The sequence below is a fragment of the Myotis daubentonii genome, chromosome 3 (genome assembly GCF_963259705.1).
Source record: "Myotis daubentonii chromosome 3, mMyoDau2.1, whole genome shotgun sequence".
NCBI lineage: Eukaryota > Metazoa > Chordata > Mammalia > Chiroptera > Vespertilionidae > Myotis > Myotis daubentonii.
Window position 1 is genome coordinate 121,202,727 of NC_081842.1, and position 24,258 is coordinate 121,226,984.

At 41.6% G+C, this 24,258-nt stretch overlaps 1 pseudogene; it reads left to right on the forward strand.

Moving 5' to 3' along the window:
• Positions 1 to 5,364: 5,364 nt before the first annotated feature.
• LOC132231890 (large ribosomal subunit protein uL16-like) lies at positions 5,365 to 23,164 on the forward strand (annotated as a pseudogene).
• The last annotated feature ends 1,094 nt before the right edge of the window (positions 23,165 to 24,258 follow it).

Below are 24,258 nucleotides of genomic sequence, written 5' to 3' on the forward strand. Positions count from 1 at the left end.
AAATTCTTCATGATTGAAAGGACAGAGCAGGACTGATGGCTGTGTCCTTAACCCCTCTTCCAAGAAAAAGCCGCAGGGTGTATCAGTTACTCAGCCTGCCCTTATCTAGGCCAATGGGAAAGCGGGGGAAACTAGCCCAAGGCCAAAAGTATGCTGGCCACCCCCCCTGTCTTTGTGTAACCAGACCCTAGCTGCACCCTGCCCCAACCCCCGACCCCAAGCCCTATAAATTCTTTGTTCTCTTGGGATTTGGGGCTCTCTCTTGCACCCAGTAATGGAGGCAAGGGGGGGACCAAGCAAGCTTGTATAAGAGACCCTCTGCTTTTGCATCGGACTGGCTAGTTCCCTGGTGTGGTTTCCTTGGGGATCTTGAAATCTGGGCATAACATTTTGGGGGCTCGCCGGGATCCCCAACACCATCGAGGGACCCCCAGTCTGGAGGGCCTGACTGACCACGGTAGGTCTTGTTTGTGTCGTTGTGTGTTTTGTATCTGTCCGCTGTGAGCTCACTTCTGAAATCTGTAATCGTAATCGCCCGCATGATCTAATGTGGATGCACAGGGGGATCAAGGGCAGGAGGAGTCGGGGGACGCCTCGATCCTCCATCTGGAGGGGTATAGCTTTGCTTCCGCGGAGTCGGAAGGTCTGTAGAAACCCCCTCAATCTGAGACAGGTGGGAGGAGTCGGGGGATGCCTCTATCCTCCATATGAAGAGGGGAAATTTTGCTTCCGGGGAGTCGGAAGGTCTGTAGGAACCCCTCAATCTGAGAAAAGGCGGGTCGCTCCCACTGGTTGGCACGCAGCCATCATCTAGCTTTTCGGTTTTTGCTTCCATGGAGTTGGAAGGCTGTACTTTCTTGGGCCCTTTAGTTGTTTGTGTTTCCGTTTTATTTTGTGGACTTGCTGGATGGACGTTATGGTGGACTAAGACTGCTCCTTTAGGTATTGTGATTAATCATTTCAAGGAGATTGGCTGAGGCTTTAGAGCTCCCTCAGGAATGGGGAAGTTGTTAGGAATTGAATGGATTGTTTAAACTCTGAATGAATGTCTGGTGAAAGTGTGGAGGGAGGGGGACTGCTCTCCCCCCTCCTTTGTGTGGCGGTCGGGCGGCCGCTTGAGTGAGGGTCTGTGGAAACAGGTCACCCCCTCCCCAAGTATTCTAAAATTAAAATCCTTGTAATTGAAAAGCTTTTACAAATTTATAAATGCATCCGGGATTTCTGTGCACATGTAAAGGGAAAAGGCCAGTTTAAAAATGAGTGTGCGTAGTTTTGAACTGAACTTGACTTTTTGCTGTGTACAGAATAAAAACCCGAGACTGTTTTGGCCTTAAAAATGGCGAAGATGAACCTGAAAAAGAAATACAGGCTGGTTTCCCAAGGCCATTTAAAGTAGCTCTTTTGAAATTTCCCTCCCTGAGGCAAGTACCACCAGGAAGTTGATAGTCAAGTTTACATATGAATAGCTATGACTTCCCCAGCAGGAAAATTGTGACCATTTTGAAATTTAGCAGCTATGCCAGGCTTATTGGCTGGAAACTTAAAACTTTTAAGTTCAAATCATCTAAAAGCATTGAAATTTATAATACTGAAATGTTGATCTAAATATGCCTAGTATGAAGCCTAAATGATAGAAGTTAATCTATTAATTGAAAATGCCTTTGCTTATTGGTCTGATTGAGAAGAGAGGATTGATTTTGTGACCTCAACTGAAGATTTTTGATGCAAGGACCAGTTTAAATTTAATTGATATTCTTTAAAATGATTATAAAAGGTATAAACAGCTAATATATGCCTAAGTTTAACCTACGTTCTAGATAATGTGCTTACCCAAAGCTGTGGTTTAAATTGCATGCTGTCTCTGCTTAACTAGTGAAATTTCTGTGTCTTTTAAAATGTATTGCTAATCACCTAAGAATTAAGGCTAAGAGTTCTAGCTACCTGGAAAGCATGGCCTTGGTGTGATAGGAGGAAAAAGGAAATGTTAAATGGATGATATACCAGTGAGCTGGGACTGGTCACTAATGATGGATTGTGAGAAGGGCTGGACATGGCCTAACTTCTCCTGCCTTGGTACCCCTGAAACGTCAGAGGATCCAATGTGTTTAATCCTCTTAAAGGACATTGAATGGTTCTTTCCTTCCTCTTTAACTTTTAGGGGATTGTATAAATGGATTACTGATGTAGATTATCAAGAATCTCTAAGGGACTTGTCCTGTATCTGGAGGAATGGCTTCTAGATGGTATTCACCATCTCTGGGACTTCCGGAGGGAAGTCGAAACTCGGACTGGCTAAGGGTTCGAATCTGGCCTATCTTTTAGAAAGATAGAAAAGAAGCATTCCTAGGCAGTTTTCTACCACCTCTGTTCAGGGTCTTGCTCTGTATCTTGACACAACTGAAACTGATTTGTTGGTATTTTGTGGTATAAATGTGGCATGCACCTCAAAGTTCTTAATGGGGAATGTATCTAGTTATCGTGTCTATTTAGTCTTGATTTCCTTGTTCAATATGAGTACCGTTACTATCTGGATGAGACATAGGTCAAGAATCCCGTCCTGGGACGTGGGAAAGGGAGGCCCCCACATCTGTTCCTGTCAGGCCCCCATCAGGGGACTTGGGTGGTGTTCCTGTTACCTGCTCAAGATCCCAAGACTGTATTTGTTCATGTAAGTGTGGAAATATATTCTGTGCTAGGTTGGGATTTTGGAATTCTGGGGTAGATTTAAAAGATATTTGTGACTTTTCTAGTCTGATTGGGACATTTAAGGGTGGGGCTCACAGTTCCTCAGGGCAGAGATTTCATGGGCCCTTCCCCCTGCCTGTGCTGAATTAAATAATACAGGCCAGTGTCATTTAGCTTGCTGGTTAAAGGAAAACAATGGGCCTTAGAATCTGTAAAGGTGGGCGGGAATGAAGCTGGTCAAATGTACTGAAAGAGTTTGGTACCTGTTGCTGCTAGCTAAGGAGGGGCTGATACCCACTTCTAGCGCACTCCCTTGAAAGAGGCCTGGTTGCTGCTCTGCCACAAAGGGAACTGGTAGAAAGACAAAAAAGCAGAGTGCTGTAACTGATAAACAGGGTTACCTAGAAGCCATCAGGACTTCGAAGTTCTCCAAGAGAGGAGGAATCTGACTCAGAGACTGGCGAGGACTGGGTGGCTTTTCTTTAACAATCTCTTTCCTTGAGAGGGCTCCAGAGGGTGCACGAGGACATTTGGCCCTGCCTCCGTGCCATCTACGAGACCAGCCCAACCCCAACTCCTCATCAGCACAGACCAGGAGATTGGGTCTACATCAGAAGGCACTGCTGGGAGACCCTAGAGCCACGTTGGAAGGGTCCCTACACTGTGGTGCTGATGACCCCCACTGCTCTCAAGGTAGACGGCGTCGTGACCTGGGTCCATCCGGAAAGACTTCATCACCAAATGGAGCATCGATCGATCGAGATCAACGCAACCCGCTCAAGCTCAAGCTACGGAGTGCTTGACCTGCCTGATGCCGGTAACATGACTCGCGATCGCTCCTGTCACCAGGAGCCCCCACAATACTGTGTAATACACTTAGATAATGCCTGCATCTTCATGGACATGGCTCCAAAGAGACAAGGACCATTTATAGGATCACATGTTTAGTATAAGATTTGTCTACCTGAAGCGGCCATGATGCCAATATTATGTTTCATTGTATTGATATGTTATATTAACCTTTGATTCTTTTGCAGGTTTGAATGTATGTTGGCTGTCCTGGAAGGGAGCTGTGTGGGGTGACCCCCAAAAGTAAAGGGTGTCTAGCTGCCAAGAGGGCAGGTGCCCAACTGGGCAGAGAAGGGTGCCCATCAGGTTTTGGTCTCTGTTGAGAGACAGCTAACAGTTGACAGCCTGTAATACTGTCTTGCAGGCCTGAGTCACCATGCCCATGTTAGGGGTAGTAAAGCTGGAAAAAGCCTGTTTAGACTAGAAGGTCTGAGGCATGGTTATGCATAGAAAGAAGGTTTTATACCAACAATTACTGTTTTGTTTTAAATCCATGAAAAGGAATTAGCAGGGAAAGTCAGAAAATCTTAGAGTAAATCAGTATGTTTTTCTCCTTATGTAATTCCTCCGAAATCTGGCAATGCTAAATAAATACGTTTCTTTGCATAGATCCAATAAGACTGATTCCTAATAGTGGTTTTATTAATGGAAAACTTTGACTGGAGTATCATGTTTTAAAGAGCCCTGTCTGAACTCTAAAGACTTGAAGCCACTAAGACCACGAAGAAAGCCTGGTAACCTGCTTGGGAGCCCTGAAGATGGCTGGCGCTGGAGCATCAGGCCCATGCCCTACCATCACTGGCGGTTGATAAGAGTAGAAGGGGAGCAGTAAAGATGCCTCTGCATCCCTGCGGAACCCCCACACACTCTGGGCCGCAACAAGTAGGAGGGCTACTGAGATGGGCCTTAAAGCCTGGACCGTGGGCTCAGATGGAGTTGCTACAGGTGAGGGATTCACCTAACTCAGCAGATACTGCAGGCAGGCTTGATGGCAGCTGGATGGCTTGGCTTCCTGGCCCTACGGGGCACATTAAGGTTCAACCATGAAATTCCAGCAAAGGTAGTCAGTTACCATTCTTGTTGTGTTTATGCAAACATCAGGACGGTAAATAAATTAATCTTGATTTGGCTTTTTAATAGCCATGGAGGAATTTTAAGAAGAAAAATCCTATTTCAATAGAAGTTGTTAAAGCTAAAATGGTTTCTTTCCCTTCAACCGGACCATTTGTTAAGCTTATAAGAATAGTTCAATTGATAGTTCTGTGTGCCCAGTACGGGCCTCTAGCAACGGTGGAATAGAAATGCAGTCCGTCTCATGATTGAGCCAGAAGTTCCAAGACAAGGGGGGAATGAAAGGACAGAGCAGGACTGATGGCTGTGTCCTTAACCCCTCTTCCAAGAAAAAGCCGCAGGGTGTATCAGTTACTCAGCCTGCCCTTATCTAGGCCAATGGGAAAGCGGGGGAAACTAGCCCAAGGCCAAAAGTATGCTGCCCCCCCCCCCCCCCCCCGTCTTTGTGTAACCAGACCCTAGCTGCACCCTGCCCCAACCCCCGACCCCAAGCCCTATAAATTCTTTGTTCTCTTGGGATTTGGGGCTCTCTCTTGCACCCAGTAATGGAGGCAAGGGGAGGACCAAGCGAGCTTGTATAAGAGACCCTCTGCTTTTGCATCGAACTGGCTAGTTCCCTGGTGTGGTTTCCTTGGGGATCTTGAAATCTGGGCATAACAATGATCTTCTTCCTGCCTTACCATGCCCACGTCTTTTTATACTTTATCTTTAAATGCACTCCATCTATGAATCATTCATCTTTTAGGATCATGTAGTAGGATGGCTTTGAAGATCAGATGTTGGGATAGACATGACACTGCTTTGAAAGTGACAAACAACCCATATGGGAAGGTTGCATTTGTATTGTTACTTTATAACTTCAAACACAATGAGGAATTCTCAGCTCACTCTCATCCAATGCCTTTGGAAATTGACCTCATCAAGAATGTTGGAAAGAGAAGGAGAAGGTAGGAGCAGCTACCTCATGTTAAGCCAGGTGCTGTCCAGTCCTCCTCACAATCTTATAATGTGAATATGATTACCTTTTCTGATGAGGATACTAGCATTCAGGATGGGGAGGCCAAAGTTGGAGAGCCAGGAAGTGGCAGAATGTGCAAGAGTGTAATTCCTCGCAGCTCCCACAAATTTGGGGCAGTGTTTTCCTAAGATCCTGATAGTGCTGCTTCTATGATTCCTCAGAGGTGTGTGCACATATGTATACAGATGTTTCTCTGGAGTGCTAATTGACAACTTCCCTTTCCCTATTCTCTCGCCAATGCCCTTAGCCAAGTGTTTTTGTACTTGGGCTGACTGGAAAAAAAAAATTATTGCTAATGTAGGGGAAGGAAAAAACTCTTCCTCTACCCTCTTAGGGCTAGTGCCTGAGCCCAGTGAATCAAACTGAGAAAATACAAGAAAAAAACATGCTTATTTATACATACAACTCACAGACACCCGAAGGAGCTCAGTGATGTGTGGCTCGCAGGAAGGGTTAGAATTTGGAGCTTATTTACATTCTAACAATGGGTAATACGTGTGAAGTGACAAGGCAAAGGTAACCAGTATTTACTTTAGGTATTTGTGCTTCTAAAGGTGGAAGGTTGTGGGAAGGTAGGTATATGGGGAAACTACCCATATAAGAAACTACCTCATCTCCAAGAGGGCAACAGGCTGATGTGATCATCTTTGTTTCAGTGGAGACTTACTTTAAAAATTGTTATTATGAGACTACTCTTGGAAATTGACCAAAATGATGTTTTATGAATAATGCATTCAGATGTAACAAAGTAAATATTTTGACATTGTATGCCCCCACAAGGGACCTGTGCCAGGGTTCTTGTCCCAGCATCAAGAAGGGTTCAGGAATCTGGAGAAGGCTATGCATAGATTAAATAGGAGTCCAGAGATAAAGCCTAATTTTGAAAGGTATTTTGGGGTCAGAGGAGCTTAGCTAAAGGAGCTAAGATCCAAGATTTAAGTTCTCAGGTCTCCTCGTCCCAGGACCCCATGCTTTTTACTAACACAATTTGTCCTGAGGCAAGGCAGAGATATACACTTCTAAAGGTCAGGGTTTCTACAGAGTCCATTGTCAGAATGGGGAAATTAGCCTATGGCTGTTCAGGTGTTTGGCCAGTAGGAGACAATAACATGTAGATTAAGATGCCTTTAGCTGTCTGGCAGCCAAGAAATCAATTTAATGTATCCTATTCAGGTTTGGGGAAGTGCCATTCAGCCATTCCCAGATGCAGCCCTGCTGTCATGCTGGAATTGGTCTCCGGCAGACCTGAAATTCTGAAGTATATCACATGCAATATTTTTCTGTGGTAAAATAACTTTTCAGATACCTTCATCTAGTTAGTGTGACTTCTACAAATGTATTCCATCTGTCTGGAATTTCATCTTGTACTTTACCTGTGACCCTCACCCCCACAAAAAATAAATAAATCCAGTTTTGTTTTTGTTTTTTTTCTTTTTCTCTAAGGCTTCATTGAGGAATGCTTAGTGTAGAAGAAATTTTTTTTTAAATATATATATATATATATATATATATATATATATATATATATATATATATATTATTGATTTTTTGCAGAGACGAAGGGAGAGGAATAGAGAGTTAGAAACATTGATGAGAGAGAAACATCCATCAGCTGCCTCCTGCACGCCCCCCACTGGGGATGTGCCCGCAACCAAAGCACATGCCCTTGACCGGAATCGAATCTGGGACCCTTCAGTCTGCAGGCCGATGATCTATCCACTGAGCCAAACCAGTTAGGACAGTGTAGAAGAAATTGATTTGAATACTCACATACAATGAACATGTACTGAAAAAGTCAGTTATATCAAGATCAATTAACCAGAATCTTCCATTAATGAGACTTTAACATATACGGCATTCTGCTTCTTTGAATAAAATGATATTTTGTAAGAAATGCAGATGAAACTGGACACAGTGGGTCCAAGGATGCATGTCATTAGTTGAGTCAAATTAATCAGAGACAGGGTTGAATCATGTATGCGCATATTCCACTAATGCTGGCAGTATGGGAGAGCAGCCGTCATCCTGAAAATTCTGCTCGGCCACCTCCTATGAGCCAACTGAATATATAGGGATAGGGAAGAAAGGCTAGGTGGAAAGAGGGGGGCGGGGCAGGATAAAGGCTGCAGAGTCCATGGTCTGTGTGCCTCCTTCCAGGATCTTGAAGTCTGATAACAAGGTAGTTAATTTTCTATGATGTTACAAACTGATCAGCCCTCTCCTAGGACCAGAGAATGGTCAACATTCCTGAGGCATACTCCTGGAGGAGGTCAGGGTCCAGGCACAGCAACCAAATCAAAGCGAGCCCTGTCCTTTGTTCTCAAAATTCTTTTTCTTTTATTAGCAATGGACCCATCAGAGCCCGAAGGTATCTCTTATCTTTTTATAGCTCTGTTTTTCTTCTTGCAGCACATCCTCATTTCCCAGAGTCTATAAGAAAATTTCTTATCTATAGTTAATAAGGTGAATAATCATTAAACATCTATGGTTCTATTTCTATTAGGTTCCCCTCCCCCGCTTCACTGAGAGGTGGCATTAAGAAAAGGGAATTCAGGATGTGATATGAACTAATACTCGAAGCCCCTGGATATTTGCATCCTCCTGCCCATTCCAAGATCACCGATGATGGATAGAGTCACTTACTTCTTGTCTGTTTTCTTTTTATTTATTTATTTATATTTTTATTGATTTCTTGACTGGAGCTGAGTTCCTTACAGATTGGGGCATGTGTCAAGTCCACACTGAGTCAGCCAGCAGCACAGTACCTGGCTCCAAGTAGGTTTTAGGAAGAATTGATGGTAAAATGATGACCTAGAAGTCACATCTGATTCTCATTCATTAAAAAAAAGTCAATTCTGGTAGTACCATGTTAATTAAGGTAGGTAGAAACATCATTATCGGGGAAATTGTAAGGAACATAACTATATTGAGGGGGGATTTCCAGGGGTCAAGGGGCCTGACTTCTCTGGGATCTTCCCTCTTTAGATCAACAGCTCTCAGGCATTTTCTACACTCAGCACCAAGGATGATATCTCCCTCTGGGGAAAACTCATGGCTCATTGTGGTAATGGGTCTCAATGAACAATGAGGTGTGTTTGCATGTGTGCAGGGGGGTCTCTTTCAGTAAAAGAAAACGGTTAAATGCCCAACTTCTTGATTTGAAATGCCTGAGAGTAAACTTCTGCTCTACTAACTCCTTCTATAGTTTCAGTTAACCTTTCTCTGCCTGTTTGTCCATTGGACAATGGCAGATATGTTACAGGGCAGTGAAAAGCTAGGACAATTCCAGGGCAGAAAACTGAGACAAGAAAGTTAAAACAAGGCCAAACAGTGTGGGCAATCTGCAGCCAGCTTGTAACTAACAAGCTCTTATCTTCCCCAGACAAGAACACCTGAGAGCAAATGGTTAAAAACCTCCCTAAGGAGAGAATGTAGGAAAAGAGGGAGAGAAAGGGCAGTTTTACTCCCTAAGCAGAGAAGCCAGCAGTCTCAAGGCTTGGCAAGATAAAGTTGCCAGGCACTTCTCATGAATTCTGGGAAGGCGACAACAAAGTAAAGAAAGGGACCTTGAGAACTAATCTTTACCAAGATATTCAGAAGAGGGATTTTGAAGCCTGTAGACAGGAGGGTATATAATGCCTCTGACCCCCACCCAACTTGCTCTTCAGATTAGCTGAGAGCCCCTCTGCGCTTCATAAGCCAGGTGTATAGGTTTGCTTGCCTTGCTTCTTCAATAAAGGTGCATGCTTTAATTGCTTTAATCAATTGGCTTTTCACAACCCAGTCAAGGTCTCTCATATAAACTCATTTATACGATAAGTCAAGGGTCAAGCTTGGGGACAGCCCTGTTCCTCTGACTCAGGGGGCTGTCTGATGACACCTCTCTGGTGTCGGTGAGAGGTGCCAGTCACAGTAGCAATTGTAAGTACTCCGGAGGGTTGGTGTACAGATTAAAAGAGATAAAACCTTCCAAAGAGCCTGAGCACACTGCCACGGATTCCCATGTCTATTGGCATGGGGCATTACCTATTTCCTCCTTCACCGCCCCTTACTGATTGGGCCACCACCACTGTGCAGCTATAAGTTTTGGGGGCAACGGGGTCTCAGGTGCTTCCATGAGTACATTGTTACTGAACATCTGTCCACATTTTGGCTGGTTCCTTAGACTGGATCCTCAAAAGTAGACTTACTGATTTGAAAGTCAGTATCAGTTAAAAAACTGATTTTTAAAAACTTTACTCTGATTAATCCTTTGACCAGAAACCCTTGTATTTCTACATCCTTACTGTCCGTATACTTTCCCTTTCTCTGAAGTTGAGAGTATTCTATGTGAAAATGTGTAAAAATAATGTCAAATCTAGACACAGAGTCCATTACAAACTCTTGGGGACTATACAGAGTGAGCACCGCAGACTTGAGACTGAGCAAGGGACACAGGTGAAGGTGAGTGAGCAGCTGTAGGCTGCACTGGGAGGACCTGACTGATGGCCCTCCCCTTCCTCACCCAGAACAGGAATCTTCTCTGATCCAAACCACTTTCTGACTCTAGGAGTTTTCTTTACTTTCTCTCTTAACTTTATTGTTGGAGCAATTCTTTCAAAGAGAGCTGAGTGTTTCTGCCCTGGAGTCAGACAAAACTCCTTGTTTCCTATGTTTAGATCAATAAAATAGGAAAAAATGATTTAAGAACTATTGACCTCTGTTGTTGTTGGCAGATATTATTTTCATCTTTCTGTATGTTTGCAACCATAGGAGTATGGAAAATAAAAAGGGAAAGGTAAAAACTATATTTTTAATCTCACTGGAGTCTCCCTGTTGCAATATTTCGTATATGAAATATATATTTGCCTGTCGAGAAAATGCACTAGTTCCTCATGAGAGGAATGAAGATGTATGTCTTGTCTTTGTTCCATGCACACCAATCACAGCTCATGTCTGCAATGAGCTCCAGTGGTTAGACACTTTAGAAATGGCTAGCTGCAGGCAACAGATGTTCTCTGAATCCAATCAAAGGGCAAGCCAATCAGAGGAGTTTGGTGTTTTCCAAGCTTCCTCAGACTGAGCTGAATTGATAGAATCATGTCCTTCCAAACCCAATAGGCCAGAGTCCTTTAGCTCCCAAGGCAAATGCCTAGGGGAACCCAACAAACCCTTCATAAGGCACCATGTGGCTAATTTATAAATCAGCAACCCCTGATCTGAAGCCCTGTTAGCCAAGTGTAATTATACGTGACTTGGAGGCCTCAGAACATAGTCTTCAGGATGAAATCGGCAGAAAGCCTTCTTTCATAATCAGAAGATGCCATCAGCTCCTTCTTTTTTTGTATCAATGGTTTGATAATCAGGCTTTTTGTTCCAAATAGTGCTCTCATGAAGAAATAGGCCATCAATCATTTTGTTCACTCTCTCATCTGACACTTAATGGTTCCTTGAATATGCAGTTGCCATGAAAAGCCCTTTGTTGGACAAGGAGACAAGTTGCCTGGGGTTTCTGCCTCCCTGAGAAGTCCTAGATTGTGCTGTCAGTGCCTGATGGATGAAGGGCAGAATGGGGTGGATGGGAAAGGACTGAGTCTGCTTTGCAAATCACGCGGGATCCTGGAGAAGGGACATACTGTGGGATCAATCTACTGGTGGAGGTGAGTGAGCAGTACAAGTTCCTCATATTTCAATAAGATTTTTGGTGTCTTATTCATGCTTTCATTAAGCTGGACAGTTTTGAACTTAATACACTATTTTTCATTATGCATAGCATATTTGACTTTAAGATTTACCGAGTCCAGTGTAGTTCAATGAATATTTATTGAGTATCTTCAATATGTGCACTGATCTTTAAACTTCCAGACAGGAATTCAATGATGATGAGAACGCAGAACACCTTCTCAGGTTGACCTCAGCCCAGGCAGAGGGATAGGTTAGTGTGCACACAAATAACCAGAACCTGAGGCTGACGGTGACAGTCCTCATAAGAGGGAATGAGGATTTGGAAAGAAGTGACATCAGGGCATCAGAAAGCCTTAATGAAGAATCTGGCATTTCAGACAGGACCAAGCAGGTGCTTCTGAGAACAGCATAGGCAAAGGAACAGGGGTGCCAGGTGGGGTTTGTTTGTGGGTATATAAAGAAATGGGTGGGAGACAGCATGAGAAAGTATGAGTGGGGTGGGGGATGTGATGGAAAGCGCTGTGCTGAGAAGTGTGTGATGAATTCCAGACAGTGAAACCCCATTAAACATTCTTCATCTGGGAAAGTGCCACAGACTCTGGGTTTGGTGCTGCAGTGCAGCTTCAGGCCCCTCACCATGTCCTGTTTTTGTTTTCTAACATCATCTCATACATTTTATTTATCATTTATTTTATGCTTGTGGGCTCAGGAGCAGCTGGAGGATGACTGACACTGCTCAGGATTAGCATGAGGATGTCTAGCCCCCTCCCTGGCTGCTGCCAGCTTCCCCAGGCTTCTCCTACTTGCACAGGTTGGTGTCTCCATCATTTAACCAGCATGAAGATAACTGAGGGTGATTAGTTGAAAATGCATATTCCGGAGACTCTTAAATAGGTGGGTAAAGCTAAACATTCTGCTTCCTAAATGAAGCCTCCCCAGTGAGGCTGATGCCTATGGCTCTGACTTACACACACACAGCCCAGTGACCTACACGTTTAAGATAAGAGGACCTCAGCAGGGGATCCCCTGGCTTCCAGCTTGTTTGTACAAACTCTTTTGGAAGCACTTACCAGGAGAGACTTGGGGAAATATGTGCCTTCCACTTGAAAAAGTTAAAGAGGCTAAATCTTTATTTTAATGTCAAAGAAGTACCAATTATCTTACTGCATTACCAGTGATGATACCCTGCCATTTCCACTAGGGTGTGGGAGTTCAACATAAACCAGTTTCTCAGTAGGTCCTGAGACTTCCTGGAGGAGGTGCCCGGGCATCTGCTTTCACCAAGCTTCCTCAGGAAATAGCAGGGAGGAATCATTGACTTTGCCCCTGGTCACTAGGCTTCTTTTCTGAAATTTGAGCTGCCGGAAAGACATTCTTTATTCACTGTAGCCTCAGAAAGTGTTTAAAACTTGCTATTTCCAAATTGAAAATGTAAATATCTGTAGATCTGTTATCAGAGCCAATGTATTTACACGTTAAACAAAATGTGAGAAAGGGGCCTCAGTTTGGATGGAGGTATTTGCTCAATTTCAAAGTAACTTGGAAAGTTGAAAAGATGTAATTTCCTAATGTTTGTATATAAAAATAATTTATTTTCCTTTGTTTCTGTGTATTCCTATTTCCATTTCTTGCAAAGTATACAGATAGATGACTCTGGAAAAACTAAAATATGTCAACTGAGAATTTGTCCTACTGAAAAAGAGAGGAGAAATGTGGAAATGCTGTATATATTTTATGGAAAGTTATTACAGAAGATGGCTTGAAGTATAGCAATAAGCTTTCAGATAAAGTTTGGTTTTGACGTTTGAAGTTTGTTTTACGTGTGAGAAACTTTAAATTGTGTTGGCAGATATTTGCCTTCCCTCTATAAAACCATTTTTATAGCTGGGATGCACTGTTTCCTCAGGTCTGTACCCTGCTGCAATGTTTGCTCTTTTAAAGTCATGCCCATTTACATTTTTATTAAGTTTCTAACCCATATTTTAAAGCTATAAGGTTTGTTTTGATTTTATGGAGCTTTAAAGGGTCCTCATGCTAATCCTGAGCAGTCAGTCATCCTCCTGCAGCTCTGGGGCCACAAGGATGAAAGAAACGAGAAAAAAATGTATGAGACAATGTTGGAAAATAAAAGCTGGACATGGTGAGGGGCCTGAAGCTGCACTTCCACAGACTCTGTGGCACTTCTCGGTGACTATACAATATTAATATTGATGTCTTAGAGTGGTTTAGGATCATTATAGATATTGTTTATATTTAAACTATCAAAAATATTTTTAGAGCTCCTACCATATATGTGTCCCTGTCCTCAGTGCTGGTCATCAACAGAAGTTGAAGAAATAGTGCCTGCCTTTAAGGATATTATACTCTATTTGGTGATACAAGAAAGAAAATAAAATGTCCCTCAAATATAATATCAGTGACAAGAGCAGGGTGGGGTGGGATGAGACTGGACTGCAAGAAGCCCCGTGGAGGATGGCACTGGCAGTGCTGGGCAAGGCAGGTTGGGAGCTGGGTCTGCCCCTTAATATTCATTTCTGCCATCTTTTCCTCACATTACTTCCACTTTTATTATTTTAATTTAAAACTTAGAATATTGAATACATTTATGTTTCAAAATTTGAAAGATACAAAATTATGTTTACATAATTACCATTCAAAAATTAAAATACTTAGGTATAAATCTAACAAAATATGTGCAATATCTACACTGAGTGGACAGATTATTATGACCACCTGACGTTTGTAGGCAAATCAGCTATAATTTCACGCTGAAGTTGCCAGAGGGCCAGACCATTATAAATAGGGAAGCAGGTTGTTTACCACGACAGTAGAAGTGTTGTTGTTTTTTCTGAAGATATGGGTAAACACCATTTAACAGCTTTTGAACATGGGATATATTTGAACGTGAGTGGCTAGATTATTATGACCACCTGATGTTTGTAGGCAAATTAGCCGTACACTGCATGGTATGGGATATGGAAGCTGAAGGCCTGTTCAAATACCTTTGCTGTCTGCAGTTACCAAGATAAAATGTCTCCAATTTGCACAGGAACACAAGAATTGGACAGTTGAGCATTGTGGTCTGATGAATCACGTTTTCGGTTGCATCATACAGATGGCAGAATGAGAATTTGGCGGAAACAGCATGAAAGCATGCACCCCACATGCATGAGTACAACCCTTCAAGCTGGTGGGGGCAGTGTTATAGTTTGTGGCATGTTTTCCTGGCATAATTTGGGCCCTTTAATTCGTGTGGAACAACTTCTGAATAACACAATGTACCTAAGTAGCCTTGCTGATCAAGTTCATCCTATCATTTTGATTGCGTATCCCAATGGACATGGCTTCTTCCAACAAGACAATGCGCCATGCCACAGTGCTCGTATTGTGCAGGAGTGGTTTCAAGAACATGAGGGAGACTTTACCTTGCTTAGGTGGCCCCCACAATCACCAGACCTCAATCCAATTGAGCATTTGTGGGATGAAGTTAGAAGAGCCATCAGGCAGCTGGTTTCACAACCACCAAATCTCACAGAACTGGACAGTGCTATTCATCAGGCATGGTGTCAGATTCCTCAAATCACCTTTCAACGTTTTGTGGAGTCAATGTCAAGAAGAATTGCCGCACTATCGAAGGCAAAAGGTGGTCCAACGAAGTACTGATGGGATGGTCATAACAATCTGGCCACTCACATTCAAATATATCCCACGTTGAAAGGCTGTTAAATCGAGTTGTTTACCCATATCTTTAGAAAAAAATCACTTCTACTGTCGTGGTAAACAACCTGCTTCCCTATTTATAATGGTCTGGCCCTCTAGCAATTTCAGCTCAAAATTATAGCTAATTTGCTTACAAACGTCAGGTGGTCTTAATAATCTGGACACTCAGTGTATATGAGGAGGACTACAACACGATGATGGATGAAAATCAAAGAAGAGCTAAGTAAATGGATATTTGATGTTTATGATTAGGAAAACTCAATATTGTTAAGATGTCTCTAATCATCTATAGATTCAATGAGATCTCCATCAAAATAGCAGCAAATTATTTTATGGATATCAAAAACCTGATTTTATTTTTATAAAATATATTTTATTGATTTTTTACAGATAGGAAGGGAGAGAAATAGAGAGTTAGAAATACCGATGAGAGAGTAACATTGAGCAGCTGCCTCCTGCACACCCCCTACTGGGGTTGTGCCCGCAACCAAGGTACATGACCGGAATTGAACCCGGGACCCTTGAGTCCGCAGGCCGATGCTCTATCCACTGAGCCAAACCAGTTAGGGCTCAAAAAACTGATTTTAAAGTTTATATGAAGAGGCAAAGACCCAGAAGAGCCAATATAATATTGAAGGAGAAAGAGAAGGAGAACAAAGTTGGAAGGACTGACACTATCCAACTCCTAGAGTTACCATAAAGCTACAGCAATTGAAACTGTATTGGTGAGAGAATATACAAACCCAAACCATAACCCTAACCCTAAGATCTATGGAACAGAATGGAGAGCTCAGATATAGACACCCATAAATATTGTCAACTGATCTTTAACAAGGGAACAAAGGAAATACAATGGAGCAAAGAAAGTCTTTTCAACAAATGGTCCTGGAACAACTGGACATCCACCTGCAAAAAAAAATTAGTCCAGACACAGAGATTACATACTTCAGAAAAATCAACTCAATAGAGACCACAGACCTAAATGGAAAATGGACAACTATAAAACTCCTAGAATATAGCATAGGAGAAAATCTAGAATGTTTGCATCTCTGTTCATCAGAGATATTGGCCTATATTTTCCTTTTCTTTGGCATCTTTGTCTAGTTTTGGGAATGAGGTAACGCTGGCCTGGTAAAATGAGCTTGTAAGAGTTCCAACCTCTTCTTTCTTGCTGGAAGATATGAAAAAGATTGGTGTTAATTTCTCTTTTAGTATTTGGTAGACCAGGGAAGCAGTCTAGCCCTGGACTTTTGTTTGTGGGAGGTTTTGATTACATTTTTAATCTCCTAACAAGTTTTCAGTCTGTTCAATTTATCTATTAAACATGATCCCGTCTTGGAAGATTGTATGCTTCCAGGAATTTATCCATTTCCTCCAGGTTGTCCAATTTGTTAGTGTAAAATTATTTATAGTAGTCTTTGTATTTCTGTGGTATAGTTGTAACATCTCCCCTTTCATTTGTAATTTTATTTGAGTCCTCTCTTTTTCCTCTTGGTGAGCCTAGGTCAGGGGTGGGCAACCTTTTTGTGAGTGCGTGCCAAAACCAGCAAAATCTCTGACTCAGAATTCTTCTGCGTGTCAACCCTAATTTTTTGAGAACATGTTACGCCTACTTGATATCTCTTAAGGTGTACATATGCAAAGAACCTTGAAGAAATAATAAAATTCATTTGAGCGACAAAAACACAGTGTATGATGATGAAAAATAAAATTTTTTTAATGTATACATGTACACTGATAGTCCAACAGAAAACTTTATGACTCCGCTTGATATTATCAGTGGGACTTTTGCTACTGCATCACTGATGACAGAGATTTTACATCAGGTTTATATTTTGCAACCTTCAGAGATATGCACGAGCTACTACTTTCATCCATCAGGCTACTCCTATTATGAGACTTAACAAAATTCATCACTGAGAACAGAGATTCACAATTGTAAATGGAAGATTATGAGAAGATTTTGAGTGCCAGAAAAAGTTACTGGTGTGCCACATTTGGCATGCGTGCCAGGGGTTGTCCACCCTTGGCCTAGGTAAAGATTGGTTATTTTTAATCTTTTCAAAGAACCAGAGAGAGTGGGAAGGCAGTGCCTGCCCCCTGAGGTCTCAGGTCTGGGTGAGTCAGCCCCTACATGGCTGTTGAATTAGAATGGCAACCCTCAGGCCATGCCCTGGTGATTAATTAAAAGGCTTCCTTCACAGAAACACAGGGCTCTTGGGTCTGTTGCCTCTGGCTGTGCCCTGGGAGTAGCAGCCCTTTAAGAACTCTCTCCATTATTTACAGTCCTGTGAGACCCTTGAGCCCAAACCCCACTGGCTGCATAGCCAGGCCATGTAGTGTCCCCTGGCAGCAGCTGCAAAAATTAGGGTGCCAGATGGGTAAGGGCTCCTTTCTGGGACCAGGAACTCAAGCCTCCCTGACCTCCAGAGCCAGGAGCAGGATCAAGAGCCTCCCCTCCTACCACTGCCAGGTGCAGTCGCAAAGATCAGGGCACCAGCTGGTGCAAAGCTCTCTTCCAGAGATTCCAGTGCTCTTGGGCGTGGCAAGGGGAGCAGCAGAGACAGTGCCCATAAGCCTCCATCTCCAGAGTGGTTCCAGCAGGCTCCCAGATGCGGATGCTAAACTAGGTGCCCATCCTGGAGGCTCTGCCTTCCTAAGGAGCAGGTGAGCCTCCTTTGCTTTAAGTCTGTGCCTATGGCTGTCTCTGAGAAGCATTCTGGGCCAGGTGAGCCTGAGCTGCAGGCACTTTAAAGGCAGTTTCTCAGGTCAGGAGAGGCTTCTCAGGGCTCTTCTCTCAAGTGTGTGTCTTTTAAGTTGGGATGCCCAATGTGGGGGTTCCAACCCCCTGCTCCTCAGGGTCAGGTCAGGTTTTGAGTTCCTTCTCGATTTGGGGGCACTACACCAGGGGTAGTGTTTATGGCAAGATTGTGGCCCAGTCTTTTCTACCACCTTTGATGTTGTTTCCTTCTTGTTTGTCCAATGTGTAGTTGTCACTCTGCCATCTTGAGTTTTTTTTGTGTGTGTTTTTTATTTTTTCAGCGCAAATGTTCCTATACCTGTGGACTAAGTGTATCCTGGGAGGAACTGAGTGTTGAGTGAGTACAGGATCTTCCTGTGGCACCATCCTGAACTGGAACTCTACAAAGACTATTCTTTTTTTTAAATATATTTTTTATTGATTTCAGAGAAGAAGGAAGAGGGAGAGAGATAGAAACATTAGTGATGGGAGAGAATCATTGATTGGCCTCCCCCGCACCACCCCCATTGGGGATCTAGCCCACAATCCTAGCATGTGCCCCGACAGGGAATCAAGCTTCCACCTCCTGGTTCATGGGTTGTTTCTCAACCGCTGAACCTAAATGGCGGGCCAAAAACTATTCTTATTTGAATTATGTGCAACTATGTCAAGAAAGACTATTTTGTTGTTTTTGCAGTTGTTTTTTTCTAAATGGATCAGATGGTGTTACTACCTTCAGGAAACTCACAATTGTCTACTTTAAAAATAAATCTAAACTCCTATGTAGGATCTGATGCTCACTCCCTTTCCTGCCTCCTTTCTGAAGTGTCTCCCAACTGCAGGGTCTGGCTTTTAATCATCTCTCTTTCACCGATTTTGATTACACCGATCCTTTGCAAGGTCCATCACTTAGCCATCTGAAATGCCTTCTGCCAACAACCCACTTTTCTACAGCCCCAAAAGGGACCTTTAAAATATCATTGAAATGCCACCTTAGCTGTGGAGATTTTTCTGAACACTTCAAGCAGAATCCAATGCCTTTTTCTCTGCTTTGTACCTCTGCTTACATGAATGTAATTTTCCTTGTGTATTGTGGATAATTCTTCAAATGTTTGTATTGTGGGTAGTTCTTTAAATGTTTGTTTTTCAAGGTAGGCTCTGGGTTTACTATTTATATTCCGTCCTGTGCTACCATGGGGTCTGGTATAAACTCATTAGTCACACAGAAAATATATGAATTGAAATAAAGTTATATAGCCATGGTTTCCTTGCTTCTTCTTCCTTGACCTGCTGTACTATTTGGCCTGTATTGGTTAAGGTTCTGCCCTCCCAAGTTAGTACTTAGAGAAGCAAGGACTCAGGTGAGCTCTGGCTGGAGAAAACCCTGCCTTACAGCAGATTCACCTTTCCCTTTTTAAAAAAAATATTTTTATTGATTTCAGAGAGGAAGAGAAAGATAGAAACATCAATGATGAAAGGGAATCATTGATTGGCTGCCTCCTGAACATTGTTCAAGCTCTCAACCCAGGCATGTGCCCTTGACTGGAATTGAACCCGGAACCCTTTGGTCTGCAGGCTGATGCTCTATCCACTGAGCCAACCTGGCTAGGGCCAGAGTCACCTTTCACTTATGGGATGACTTGTGTCCCTTTGTTATTAATCATCTGCTAATTATTTTCAATTCCTAACCCACTGTGAGTCAGTTACTTTCCCTTAAACTTCAACCTAAAAATCTCACTGCTGTTCATGCTGACCACTGACACACAAATATTTCTTACTTTCAACTTAGATTTTGAATCCTTTCTGCAGTTTGGTATATATATATATATAGTTTCTCATTATTACATGCCTCTTCTAGTTTGAAAATGGGACTGGTCTCTCCAAAGTGACAGGGAAGCAAACTGGAAGGAAAGAGATGATAAACACATGCATCTCCACTTAGTAATATCAAAACACACACTTTCAGAGGCTGTGAAAAATATTTAGGCAAGCACATAGTTAAGAGGAAACTTTTTAACATATTTAAAAATGTGCCGAAACCGGTTTGGCTCAGTGGATAGAGCGTTGGCCTGCGGACTGAAGGGTCCCGGGTTCAATTCCGGTCAAGGGCATGTACCTGGGTTGCGGGCACATCCCCAGTAGGAGATGTGCAGGAGGCAGCTGATCAATGTTTCTCTCTCATCGATGTTTCTAACTCTCTATCTCTCTCCCTTCCTCTCTGTAAAAAATCAATAAAATATATTTAAAAAAAATAAAAAAAATAAAAATGTATATTGTGTAACATTAACTCAGGTAACTATTTAGAGAATTTTTTTTTAATTTCTTTTCTAAGTTGGATATTGTAATTTTTTTAAACAAAAGGAAGACAAAAATTAATTTTATAGACATCTACTTTCAAATGGCATCTGAGCAGAAGCCTGGATGCAGTCTTTCCCAAATCCCATGAAAATACTTGAGCATAAATAAGAAAAACCAAAATCTTACTTCACATATTAAATAAAGTATAGAATATACGCTATATTTCCTAAGTACACAGTTTATGGCAAGTCTTTTAAGTCTTTTCTGCCTTCCAGTTAAGAAATCATAGCTTCTATACAAACTGAAGTCAGTCACTTCTTTATGAGTGTATGTTGGTGTCAAAATGTTTTTCTTGTTCTCCTTGCAGAAAACTAACCTTCATGGCCCCCACCTTTGCTGCTCCCCATGCTAAATACTTTCTGTATTCAGAGGACACAATCCAGGAAAACAACTGGGTTAGAGCTGTGGTAGGATTCTGATTTTGGAGAGGTATAATTTCAATATGAGAAACATAATATGGAGAAGTGGAGACAAAGAAAAGAACCCTGGTAGTAATCTGTATTTTGAAGAACTTACTGCACAAGATGTGACAGAACCAGTAGAGGGCTTCAGGGAGATACTTTAATCCCAACTAATGCATGGTTAAAAATTGCAGGCCTAACATTAGAGTTTGGACATTAGATATATATCCTTGTTATCCAGCTAAAGATCTAAAGAGTGAGGCTAAGAATAATCAAAGCATTCTTGGCAGTGCAAATTAGTAGCACAAATTTCTCATTCACCAGAAAAAAAATAGAAAAATTATTATCTTGAACACTCAAATGAAGATCAGGCATCTGAAAATGACATATTATGGCAAATAGAAGACAACTTTGGAAAGTTATTTAGCAATTTAGTACCTTCAATATAAAGGGAAAAAAGGAGAAATGTCCTTACTAAAATAAGAACAAAATGTTATTGAGAGATTATATAAACTAGGAAAATATATATAAAGAAGAGTCTTTTGAATAATTGAGTGTAACTGAAAAGTACAATAAATTATTTTACATTGGTTACAGCAATCAGCACAAATGATGCCATGGAAAATTTAATCACTAATATGGTGAACAGTGTTAAGAAACCTCTCAAAGTACAGATGCAAAAAAGGATCTGTGTGGACATCCATTTTGGAAGACAGATTGTCAGCTTCTCACAAAGCTAAGCAGAGTTAGCCACAGAAGCCAGCAATGGTGCACCCAGGATTTACCAAATTCAGTTGAAATTTTATGGTCAAACAAAAACCTGCAAAAAAATATTTGTAGAAGTTTTATTCAAAACCACTAGAGATGAATACAACCATGATATCATTCAATAGATAACCTTTGTGGTTATTCCATAACAGGATATTATTCAACAATAAAAAGAAATAAGCTATCAAGCCACAAGAAGATATGAGTGAAGCCCTGGCTGGTTTTGCTCAGTGGATTTAGCGTCGGCCTGCAGACTGAAGGGTCCCGGGTTTGATTCCAGTCAATGGTACATGCCTGGGTTGCAGGCTCAATCTCCAGTAGGGGGCATGCAGGAGGCAGCCGGTCAATGATTCTCTTTCATCATTGATGTTTCTATTTCTCTCTCCCTCTCCCTTCCTCTCTGAAATCAATAAATACATATATTTTAATAAAGATATGAGTGAATATTAAATGCATATTAGTAAAAGAAGCCAGTCTGAAAACATCCTATACTGTAGAATTCCAACTATATGATTTTCTGAAAACAATAACATCAACAAAACTATAGAGATAAAGAAAAGACCAGTGGATGCCAAGGGTTTGAGGGGAGCAACTGAAGGTTGAATAAATAAACCATAGAGCATTTTTAGGGAAGTGAACTATTCTATATGATACTTTAATGGTGGGTATATGACATTATACATGTTTTTAAACTAATATACTTATAGAACAAAGATAAGTTTAATGCCTACAGAGTAAAAAGCAAAACACATTTCCAGGAAGGAATTGAGACAGTGACAAAATAATCTAACTGCATTTATAAATGTGTGAAATACCCTCACTGAAAGAGATGGGAGGAATGATATGGACCTGAGTAACTTTGGAACTAAGTGAAGCCTATAAGAGTAAAGGCAAAGGGAATTTCACAAAGCACTGGATTGCAGTTGATAAAATTGTTTCCTCTGGGTATGTGTTAACAATCCTGACACTGCTCTGTGTGTATACCAGAATTAGACAGTTAAGCAAATGGATATCAGGTGTTAGAAGACAGGTTTTGCACTTTTGGACTGGGAGTTTATGGATAAAGATGGGGTCAGAATGGACCGTGTGGTAGTAAATTAGAATTGAAGGCAACAGTATGAAAACATGTTTAGCTTAAGAAGATACAGTACAGGTGGTTGCATATATAAATACAGTTGACCCTTGAGCAATAAAGAAGTTAGGGGTACCAACCCCCCAGTTAAAAGTCTGCATATAGCTCTTTCCCTTCTGCATGCCATTGAAGATCCAGGTGCTGCCCCACAGGCGTGACTGGTATTGTGAGAACATCTGTACCAAAGTCTCTCTTCTGCCGAGGTGTCCCTGATGCTAAAATTCTCATCTTTGACCAGGGGCAGAAGAAGACAAAAGTGGATGAGTTTCCATATGTTGTCAGATGAATATGAGCAGCTCTCATCCAAAGTCCTGGAATTGCCCATATTTGTACTAACTACATGGTGAAAAGCTGTGGCAAAGATGGCTTTCACACCTGAGTGAGGCTACACCCTTCCACATCAGCCACATCAACAAGCTGTTGTCCTGTGATGGTGCTGACAGGCTCAAGATAGGTATGCCAGGTGCCTCTCAAAGCCCCAGGGCACAGTGACCAGGGTCCACATTGGCCAAGTCATCATGTCCATCCACAACAAGCTGCAAAACAAGGAGCATGTTATTGAGGCCCTACACAGAGCTAAATTCAAGTTTCCTGGCCACCAGAAGGTCCACAACTCCAAGAAGTGGGGCTGTACTAAGTTTAATGTGCATGAGTTTGAAGACACGGTGGCTGAAAAGTGGCTCATCCCAGATGGCTGTGAGATCAAATACATCCCTAATTGTGGTCCCCTGGGCAAATGGTGGGTCCTTCACTCATGAGAGTCTCTGTGCTGCTCTCACCTTACACTCACCAATAAATCCTACTTCCTGTAAAAAAATCTGCATATAACTTTTGATTCACTAAAAACTTAATAGCTTACTGTTGACTGGAAACTTTAGCGATAACATACATAATTAACACATATTTTGCATGGTATGTATATTATCTACTGTATTCTTATAATGAAGTTAGACAAAGTAAAGAAAATGTTATTAAGAAAATCGTAAGAAAGAAAAAATACATTTTTAGAAAAAAGTACTTCCTACAAGTGGACCTGTAAAATGCAATCCCTGTTTTTCAAGGGTCAACTATATTTGTGGATATGTGCATGTACATGGATTAATATATACAGATATATTTATTTAATCTGTCATCTGTAAAGCCCTAAAATACATTATATTCCAGTAGCAATTAGCACAACTAAGTGCCAAGATCTTGTTTTTAATACCATTGCCCAATAAAAAGAATCATGACTCCTTGGAGAAATGGCTGATTCTAGAACTGGTGTGAAACGAACAGGATGGGCCACGGGCATCTTGTAGTGTCAGAAAGTAACTGAGTGCTTCACCTTCCCCACCTAAATCCTCCATTATTGGATAGTCTGTGTCAAAGAGACACAGGAGCCAACTTAAGGAGCTCCAAATGGTCAAAGCTAGAATAAGTGGAGTGCAAAATAAAGTAGTATTAAAATATAATCCAAAGTATTAAATAATACCCGAGTCTATACAGACATAAATTGTTAAATAAATAAATAAGGAAGTAGAGAAAAATTTCCCTTATACTAAAACTCCAAATTATTTATGAAAATACTTCACTCTTAAAGAAGGAAAGCATAAATCCCCACTCCTTAAGTGTGGGCTGCAAATAGAAACTTCTTTCCAAAGAGTAAACTGTCAGAAGGAGTAACTTAACAGTGTAATTTGCCAGGAAATCTTGACGAACGCCATCTCAGACAGGTTGTTGAGGTCAATGTAAACAGTGGTAAGTAATGCTGATTGCATGTATTTTGATATGATGTAATAAAAATGACATTTTGCATTTGTGGTTTTCCTAAAAATCTGTAGTCCCACTCTACTCATGAGAAAAATTTAAG